The sequence below is a fragment of the Prunus avium genome, chromosome 5 (genome assembly GCF_965620075.1).
Source record: "Prunus avium chromosome 5, drPruAviu1.hap1.1, whole genome shotgun sequence".
Lineage (NCBI taxonomy): Eukaryota > Viridiplantae > Streptophyta > Magnoliopsida > Rosales > Rosaceae > Prunus > Prunus avium.
Window position 1 is genome coordinate 8897200 of NC_142288.1, and position 9884 is coordinate 8907083.

The 9884-nt window shown below is 39.7% G+C and overlaps 1 pseudogene; it reads left to right on the forward strand.

Moving 5' to 3' along the window:
* The first annotated feature begins 7034 nt into the window (after positions 1–7034).
* Positions 7035–7706, forward strand: LOC148294248 (secreted RxLR effector protein 161 pseudogene; annotated as a pseudogene).
* Positions 7707–9884: the final 2178 nt, after the last annotated feature.

A 9884-nucleotide genomic window follows, 5' to 3' on the forward strand; every position in this document is an offset into this window, starting at 1 on the left:
GAATTGTCCAATTTCTTACACCTATTGATTACGGATCGAGCCCAAAACTTGGGCAACATCATAATACGGTGGCAGGAGTCATTTAGCTAAGTTTGAGTGAAATCCGATCTCTAGAACTACCCAAAACATGAACCACTTCAATTAGGAACGAACTGCCTTTGAACTTGAATTGTCCAATTTCTTACACCTATTGATTACGGATCAAGCCCAAAACTTCGGCAACATCATAATATGGAGGGAGGAGTCACTTGGTTAGTTTTGAGAAAAATCCAATCTCTACAACAATGGAATACACCAACCATTCCGATTAGGAACGATCTGCCTTTGAACATAAATTGTCCAATTTCTTACACCTATTGATTTCGGATCGAGCCCAAAACTTGGGCAACCTCATAATATGGAGGGAGGAGTCATTTGGTTAGTTTTGAGTGAAATCCGATCTCCAGAACTATGGAATACACCAAACAGTCCGATTAGGTATGAACTGCCTTTGAACATAAATTGTCCAATTTCCTACACCCATTGATTCCGGATCGAGCCCAAAACTTGGGCAACATCATAATATGGTGGGAGGAGTCAATTGTTTAAGTTTGAGTGAAATCCGATCTCTAGAACTACCCAATACACCAACCACCCCAATTAGGAACGAACTGCCCTTGAACTTGAATTGTCCAATTTCTTACACCTATTGATTTCGGATTGAGCCCAAAACTTGGGCAACATCATAATACGGTGGGAGGACTCATTTGGTTAATTTTGAGTGAAATCCGATCTCTAGAATTACCCAATACACTAACCACCCCAATTAGGAACGAACTGCCTTTGAACATAAATTGTCCAATTTCTTACACCTATTGATTTCGGATCGAGCCCAAAACTTGGGCAACATCATAATATGGTGGGAGGAGTCATTTGGTTAAGTTTGAGTGAAATCCGATCTCTAGAACTACCCAAAATACCAACCAGTCCAATTAGGAACGAACTTCCTTCGAACCTGAATTGTCCAATTTCTTACATCTATTGATTTCGGATCGAGCCCAAAACTTGGGCAACAACATAATATGGTGGGAGGAGTCATTTGGTTAAGTTTGAGTGAAATCCGATCTCTAGAACTACCCAAAACACCAACCACTCCAATTAGTAACGAACTGCCTTTGAACTTGAATTGTCCAATTTCTTACACCAATTGATTTCGGATCAAGCCCAAAACTGGGGCAACATCATAATATATTGGGAGTAGTCATTTAGTTAAGTTTGAGTGAAATCCGATCTCTAGAACTACCCAAAACACCAACCACTGCAATTAGGAACGAACTGCCTTTGAATTTGAATTGTCCAATTTCTTACACCTATTGATTCCGGATCGAGCCCAAAACTTGGGCAACATCATAATATGGTGGGAGGAGTCATTTGCTTCAGTTTGAGTGCAATCCAATCTCTAGAACTACCCAAAACACCAATCACTCCAATTAGGAATGAACTGCCTTTGAACTTGAATTGTCCAATTTCTTACACCTATTGATTTCGGATCGAGCCCAAAACTTGGGCAACAACATAATATGGTGGGAGGAGTCATTTGGTTAAGTTTGAGTGAAATCCGATCTCTAGAACTACCCAAAACACCAACCACTCCAATTAGGAACGAACTGCCTTCGAACCTGAATTGTCCAATTTCTTACATCTATTGATTTCGGATCGAGCCCAAAACTTGGGCAACAACATAATATGGTGGGAGGAGTCATTTGGTTAAGTTTGAGTGAAATCCGATCTCTAGAACTACCCAAAACACCAACCACTGCAATTAGGAACGAACTGCCTTTGAATTTGAATTGTCCAATTTCTTACACCTATTGATTCCGGATCGAGCCCAAAACTTGGGCAACATCATAATATGGTGGGAGGAGTCATTTGCTTAAGTTTGAGTGCAATCCAATCTCTAGAACTACCCAAAACACCAATCACTCCAAGTAGGAACGAACTGCCTTTGAAACTGAATTGTCCAATTTCTTAAACCTATCGATTTCGGATCAAGAACTACCCAAAACACCAACCACCAACCACTCTAGAACGAACTGTCTTTGAACATAAATTGTCCAATCTCTAGAACTACCCAAAACACCAATCACTCTAATTAGGAACGAACTGCCTTTGAACTTGAATTGTCCAATTTCTTACACCTATTGATTTCGGATCGAGCCCAAAACTTGGGCAACATCATAATATGGTGGGAGGAGTCATTTGGTTAGTTTTGAGTGAAATCCGATCTCTAGAACTATGGCATACACCAACCACTCCGATTCGGAACGAACTGCCTTTGAACATAACTTGTCCAATTTCTTATATCTATTGATTTCGGATCAAGCCCAAAACTTGGGCAACATCATAATATGGTGGGAGGAGTCATTTGGTTAGGTTTGAGTGAAATCCGATCTTTAGAACTACCCAAAACACCAACCACTCCAATTAAGAAAGAACTGCCTTTGAACTTGAATTGTCCAATTTCTTTCACCTATTGATTTCGGATCGAGCCCAAAACTGGGGCGACATCATAATTTGGTGGGAGGAGTCATTTGGTTAGTTTTGAGTGAAATCCGATCTCCAGAACAATGGAATACACCAACCACTCCAATTAGGAACGAACTACCTTTGAACATAAATTGTCCAATTTCTTACACCAGTTGATTTTGGATCGAGCCCAAAACTTGGGCAACATCATAATATGGTGGGAGGAGTCATTTGGTTAGGTTTGAGTGAAATTCGATCTCTAGAACTACCCAAAACACCAACCACTCCAATTAGGAAAGAACTGCCCTTGAACTTGAATTGTCCAATTTCTTACACCTATTGATTTCGGATCGAGCCCAAAACTGGGATGACATCATAATGTGGTGGGAGTAGTCATTTGCTTAAGTTTGAGTGAAATCCAATCTCTAGAACTACCGAAAACACCAACCACCCCAATTAGGAACGAACTGCCTTTGAAACTGAATTGTCCAATTTCTTAAACCTATTGATTTCGGATCGAGCCCAAAAGTTGGGCAGCATCATAATATGGTGGGAGGAGTCATTTGGTTAAGTTTGGGGCAAATTCGATCTCTAGAACTAACCCAAACACCAACCATTCCAATTAGGAACGAACTGCCTTTGAACTTGAATTGTCCAACTTCTTACACCTATTGATTTCGGATCGAGTCCAAAACTTGGGCAACATCATTATATGGTGGGAGGAGTCATTTGGTTTAGCTTGAGTGAAATCCGATATCTAGAACAACCCAAAACATCAACCACTCCAATTAGGAACGAATTGCCTTTGAACATGAATTGTCCAATTTCTTACACCTATTGATTTCGGATGGAGCCCAAAACTTGGGCAACATCACAATATGGCGGGAGGAGTCATTTGGTTAGTTTTGAGTGAAATCCGATCTCTAGAACTATGGAATACACCAACCACTCCAATTACGAACGAATTGCCTTTGAACTTGAATTGTCCAATTTCTTACACCTATTGATTTCGGATGGAGCCCAAAACTTGGGCAACATCATAATACGGTGGGAGGAGTCATTTGGTTAGTTTTGAGTGAAATCCGATCTCTAGAACTACGGAATACACCAACCACTACGATTGGGAATGAACTACCTTAGAAGATAAATTGTCCAATTTCTTACACCTATTGATTTCGGATCGAGCCCAAAACTTGGGCAACATCATAATATAGTGGGAGGAGCCATTTGGTTCTGTTTGAGGGAAATCCGATCTCTACAACTACCCAAACCACCAACCACTCCAATTCGGAACGAGCTGCCTTCGAACAGGAATTGTCCAATTTCTTACACCTATTGATTTCGGATCGAGCCCAAAACTTGGGCAACAACATAATATGGTGGGAGGAGTCATTTGGTTAGTTTTGAGTGAAATCCGATCTCTAGAACTATGGAATACACCAACCACTCCGATTAGGAACGATCTGCCTTCGAACTTGAATTGTCTAATTTGTTACACCTATTGATTTCGGATCGAGCCAAAAACTTGGGCAACATCACAAAATGGTGGGAGGAGTCATTTGGTTAGTTTTGAGTAAAATCCGATCTCTAGAACTATGGAATACACCAACCACTCCAATTACGAACGAATTCCCTTTGAACTTGAATTGTCCAATTTCTTACACCTATTGATTTCGGATCGAGCCCAAAACTTGGGCAACATCATAATATGGTGGGAGTAGTCATTTGGTTAGTTTTGAGTGAAACCCGATCTCTAGAACTATGGAATCCACCAACCACTCCGATTAGGAACGAACTGCCTTAGAAGATAAATTGTCCATTTACTTACACCTATTGATTTCGGATCGAGCCCAAAACTCGGGCGACGTCATAGTATGGTGGGAGGAGTCATTTTGTTAGTTTTGAGTGAAATCCGATCTCTAGAACTATGGCATACACTAACCACTCCGATTTGGAACGAACTGCGTTTGAACATAAATTGTCCAATTTCTTACACCTATTGATTTCGGATCGAGCCCAAAACTTGGGCAACATCGTAATACGGTGGGAGGAGAGATTTGGTTAATTTTGAGTGAAATCCGATCTCTAGAACTATGGAATACACCAACCACTCCGATTCGGAACGAACTGCCTTTGACCCTAAATTGTGCAATTTCTTACACCTATTGATTTCGGATCGAGCCCAAAACATGGGCAACATCATAATATGGTGGGAGGCGTCATTTGGTTAATTTTGAGTGCAATCCAATCCCTAGAAGTACCCAATATACCAACCACCCCAATTTGGAACGAACTGCCATTGAACTTGAATTGTCCAATTTCTTACACCTATGGATTGCGGATCAACCCCAAAACTTGGGCAACATCATAATATGGTGGGAGGAGTCATTTGGTTAATTTGGAGTGAAATCTGATCTCTAGAACTGTTGAATACACCAACCACTTCAGTTAGGAATGAACTGCCTTTGAACTTGAATTGTCCAATTTCTTACACCTATTCATGTCGGATCGAGCCCAAAACTTGGGCAACATCATAATATGGTGGGAGGAGTCATTTGGTTAAGTTTGAGTGAAATCCGATCTCTAGAACTACCCAATACACCAACCACCCCAATTAGGAACGAACTGGCTTTGAACTGGAATTGTCCAATTTCTTACACCTATTGATTTTGGATAGAGCCCAAAACTTGGACAACATCATAATATGGTGGGAAGAGTCATTTGGTTTACTTTGAGTGCAATCGGATCTCTAGAACTACCCAATACACCAACCCCACCAATTAGGAACGAACGACCATTGAACTTGAATTGTCCAATCTCTTACACCTATTGATTTCGGATAGAGCCCAAAACTTGGGCAACATCATAATATGGTGGGAGGAGTCATTTTGTTAATTTTGAGTGAAATCCAATCGCTAGAACTATGAATTACCCCAACCACTCCAATTAAGAATGTTAGATTTGTTGAGGGTCTCACATCCAATCTCATTAGTGTGAGTCAGCTGTGTGATGATGGAATAGTAGAAGTTAGATACTCCAAGCATGGCTGCAAAATCATTGGAAAGGGTGGCAATGAGATTGTGAGTGTGTCAAGGTCTAGGGACAATTGTTATTGCATTGATGGTGTCAATGATGCAAAAGAAGTTGTTTGCAACAAGGTTGTGAATGAAACAAGTGTCTTGTGGCATCAAAGACTTGGACATGTGAATTTTAGAGACTTGCATAAATTGTCCAAGCGAGAGTTAGTGAGTGGTCTACCAAAGCTTGACAAATATGATCAGCATGTTTGTGAAGAGATGGAAATTAAACATGAGTTCTCTGCCCCTATTACACCTCAGCAAAATGGTGTTGTGGAGAGAAAGAATAGGGTTCTTGTTGAGATGGCTAGGGTGATGCTAAATAGCAAAAATCTTGCTAAACATTTTTGGGCTGAAGCTGTCAATACAGCTTGTTATATCTCAAACAGGGTGTTTTTGAGGTCTGGTACCAAACAAACTCCCTATGAGATTTGGAAAGGAAAGAAGCCTAATGTGTCTTACTTTAGAGTCTTTGGTAGCACATGTTACATTTTGAGAGATAGGGAGCATCTTGCTAAAGTTGATTCTAAGTGTGATAAGGGAATATTTCTAGGGTATTCCACTTCCAGCCGAGCCTACAGAGTGTACAATTGTAAAACAAGAACCATTATTGAATCCATAAATGTCAATATTGATGATTTTGCTGCCTCTACAGAGATGGCTTTAGATGAGGATGGTCTTCTTCCTCCTCCTCTTGAGCATGACCCTCCAGGTTTGGATCTTGTGGTTGACCTGTCAACTTTTGGAAGTTCTGTCCCCATTGCCCTGTCAACCCCTTCAACTTCTAGTTCCATCTCATCTGTCCAGGCTGATATTTCCCATTCTGATCATAGTCCTCTCACTCAAACTGAGAGTGTCATTATTGGCCCTCTTAATCAGGGAGTGAGAACTAGGAAACAACTAGCTCAAGAGATTAGCCATGTGTGTTATGTCTCAAAGGAAGAGCCTAGAAATGTGAAAGAGGCTTTGCATCATGGTGAATGGTTTCTTGCAATGCAGGAAGAATTAAATCAATTTGTGAGAAATGATGTTTGGTACCTTGTTCCTAGACCGGTTAACACAAATGTCATAGGCACTCTATGGTTTGAAACAAGCTCCTAGAGCATGGTATGAGAGGTTATCCTCTCATCTTCTAGGAAATGGATATGTTAGGGGGTCGGTTGACAAAACCTTGTTTGTCAAAAGATTTAAAAAGGATGGCTTGATTGCTCAAGTGTATGTTGATGATATTGTGGTTGGTTCTACCTCAGATTTACATGTTCAAGAGTTTATTCATGTCATGACTAGTGAATTTGAAATGAGTCTTGTGGGTGAGCTTAACTACTTCTTAGGTCTTCAAATCAAACAAAGCCATGATGGGATCTTTGTTTCTCAATCTAAATATGCAAAAATCTTGTGAAAAAAAAAAAAACAAAAATTGGTTTGGTGGGTGCAAAATCTGCAAGAACCCCAATGAGCACTAGTGCTAAGATTCATAGGGACTTGCTTGGTAAAAATGTGGATCAAACTCTCTATAGAAGCATGATAGGAAGTCTTCTCTACTTGACTACTAGTAGACCAGACATTTCTTATAGTGTTGGTGTGTGCGCTAGATTTCAGAGTGATCCAAAAGAGTCTCACTTATTTGCTGTTAAGAGAATCATAAAATATGTGAGTGGGACTGTTGAGTTTGGGTTGTGGTATACCTATGACACTTGTGTCAATCTTGTTGGGTATAGTGATGCCGATTGGGCAGGTTGTAGTGATGATAGGAAGAGCACTTCCGGGGGGGTCTTTTATGTAGGCAACAACCTTGTTGCTTGGCATAGCAAAAAACAAAACTCTGTCTCACTATCCACTGCTGAAGCAGAGTATGTTGCAGCTGGGAGTTGCTGCACTCAACTTCTTTGGATGAGACAAATGTTGGATGACTATGGTCTTGCTCAATCTTGCTTTCTAATCTATTGTGACAACATGAGTGCCATAGATATCTCTAAAAATCCTGTTCAACACTCTAGAACAAAGCATATAGACATAAGGCATCATTTTATTAGAGAGCTTGTGGAAGACAAAATTTTAACCTTAGAGTTTGTTCCTTCTGAAAAACAACTTGCAGATATACTCACCAAGGCCTTGGACTTTTAGAAACATGTCACACTCAGACAGTCCATTAGCCTTTGCTCAATTGATTGATTAGCATGTCTGTTTCCTTGTCTTCAGCACATTTCAATTTCCCAAACAACATGTGTTTTATTGAATATGTCATGGTTTCATATCTCACCTCTCTGATAGTGTGAAGTTTGACTGCTTCTGGTGCTTTCCAGATTTGTGCACAACCCCTTTTCTTGTTTAGAGCTTTTAGTTGAGACTTACCTTGTGTTCTCTTATCCTCTTGGTGAGCCAAGTGTCTATGATTATCTTTTGGACTATCATTGTTATTGTCTCTTAGCTTGTCTCACTCTCTTAGTCACTCTATTCAGATATTTCACATACAAATAAATTTAAATAAATAAAAAAAAGGGGGGGAAGTGTGACCAATGTAGTCACGGCTCTAGGAAGGTATAAGGTGTTATGTTTGAAGCATCTAGAGCAAAGAGCCGTAAAATTGGGCCATTCAAGCACTTATGTCTGGGATGTGCAAGTGAATCAAAATAAATCTTACAATATTTTGTCTTTAGAGAGTGATGTTACTTGCTGTTTGAGTCTACTCTGATTATGTCTTCACTTTTCATTGTATACTTCTCTCCAAGAGAGATATGATCTCATCTTGTGTGTCCCTTAGCTCTGAACCCCCTATTCCAAAATGTGCCATGTCTCTAAGCATTCGCTGCATTTCATACTCTCTCTCTCAGCGTTGTTTGCTTATGTTCCTTGCATATGATTTTTATGTTTCTTCTATTTGTTCTCACTCATGTGCTTGAAGACTTGGTCTAGGATATTTTGCTGATGCATCTTTGATCACTTGAGTTATTTGCTAGTTCATGCTTGTGTTTTTCGACCAAAAACATGTCTTTCACAGGGTCGATTCTAAATATGGTGCTTGTCATGAGGACTCTTTCGCTTCTGCTGAATCTGATGAGTCTGCTGATTCTCTAGTCTTTTTGCTAGAGGTTTGATTAGGTTGTGTCCTAGATTGGGGGAGTCTTTTTGGACTGTTTGGATGGTTTAATTTGTTATCACATTGTGGGGATCATGTGCTCTTGGATAGGGGGAGTCTATTTTGGGCAGATTGGAAGTCTATGGTTGTAATTCCATTGTGGTGAACAGTTTGTGCATCTTGTTAGGGGGAGTTGTTGTTGTATTGTTTTGAACAGATGTAATGTGATTTGTAATCAATCTTTGCTTTGTGTTTAAATCTGCTTTTCTGCCCTCTGTTTATATCCTCTACTTGCTGTTTTATTTCCTTGCCTTTTTGCTCTTTCCTTATCAACAAGGGGGAGAACACTCTCAACCCCCTTATTGCACATATTGCATATTATTTAAACTTTAAAATTCTGAGATATAATATGCTTGTCTTGTGCTGGAAGTTTGGTTACTGTTTTTGCAGGTACATCATTTAATCATCTTCTTAGGTTTAGTTATGGGTTGAGTGTTCATGAGAGAGTGTGTTGTCAAGGAAAGCCAAAAAGGGGGAGATTGTTAATGTATGAATTTTGATTAATTCTTTTGGCTTCCCTTGACAATTTTGTAATAGGATTTTTATATGTATTTATCAAGGTCAAGGATAGATTAAGTTTAGCATCTCTAAGTGTTCTTAACTCTCATCTATCCTATGGAGGTTCAAGCAATTTGACAAAGGTAAATCATGCATTGCATATCATGCATTAAAACTGTTTTCATAAAAGATGACTAGTCATCTTTGCTCAGTGCGATTTCCAGCTGGTTAACCATCTGTTTTGTCCTATTCTATTTTCTCTCTCTGCTGCCATGTGTCGATTCTGACCTAGGGAATTTTTGTGTGTAAAAGCCAAACAATTCTTCATTTGGTGGCCGTCACTTTTGTAGGCAAGTTTTGGAAAGTTTCTTTGGAAACTTTTGCTTCTTCCTCAAGAGCCATCACCATATATTTCATCTATGAGTTTTTCTAATTGATTTCTTTTTGAAAAACTGCTTTTGAAATATGAATCTGCATCTAGCTATTTAAATCATTCTCTCATATAGATCTAGATCGGATTCGTGACTGATTTCTTCAAGAGTATGGTTTCTTGAAGAAATTGGTCTTTCTCCCTTGAATCCAAAGTTTGGTTTCGGTTTGAGTTGGAGCTTGCAAGCTAGTGCCATGGGATGATCGAGCTGGAGAAGGAGCTGCCATTGCCATGAAGA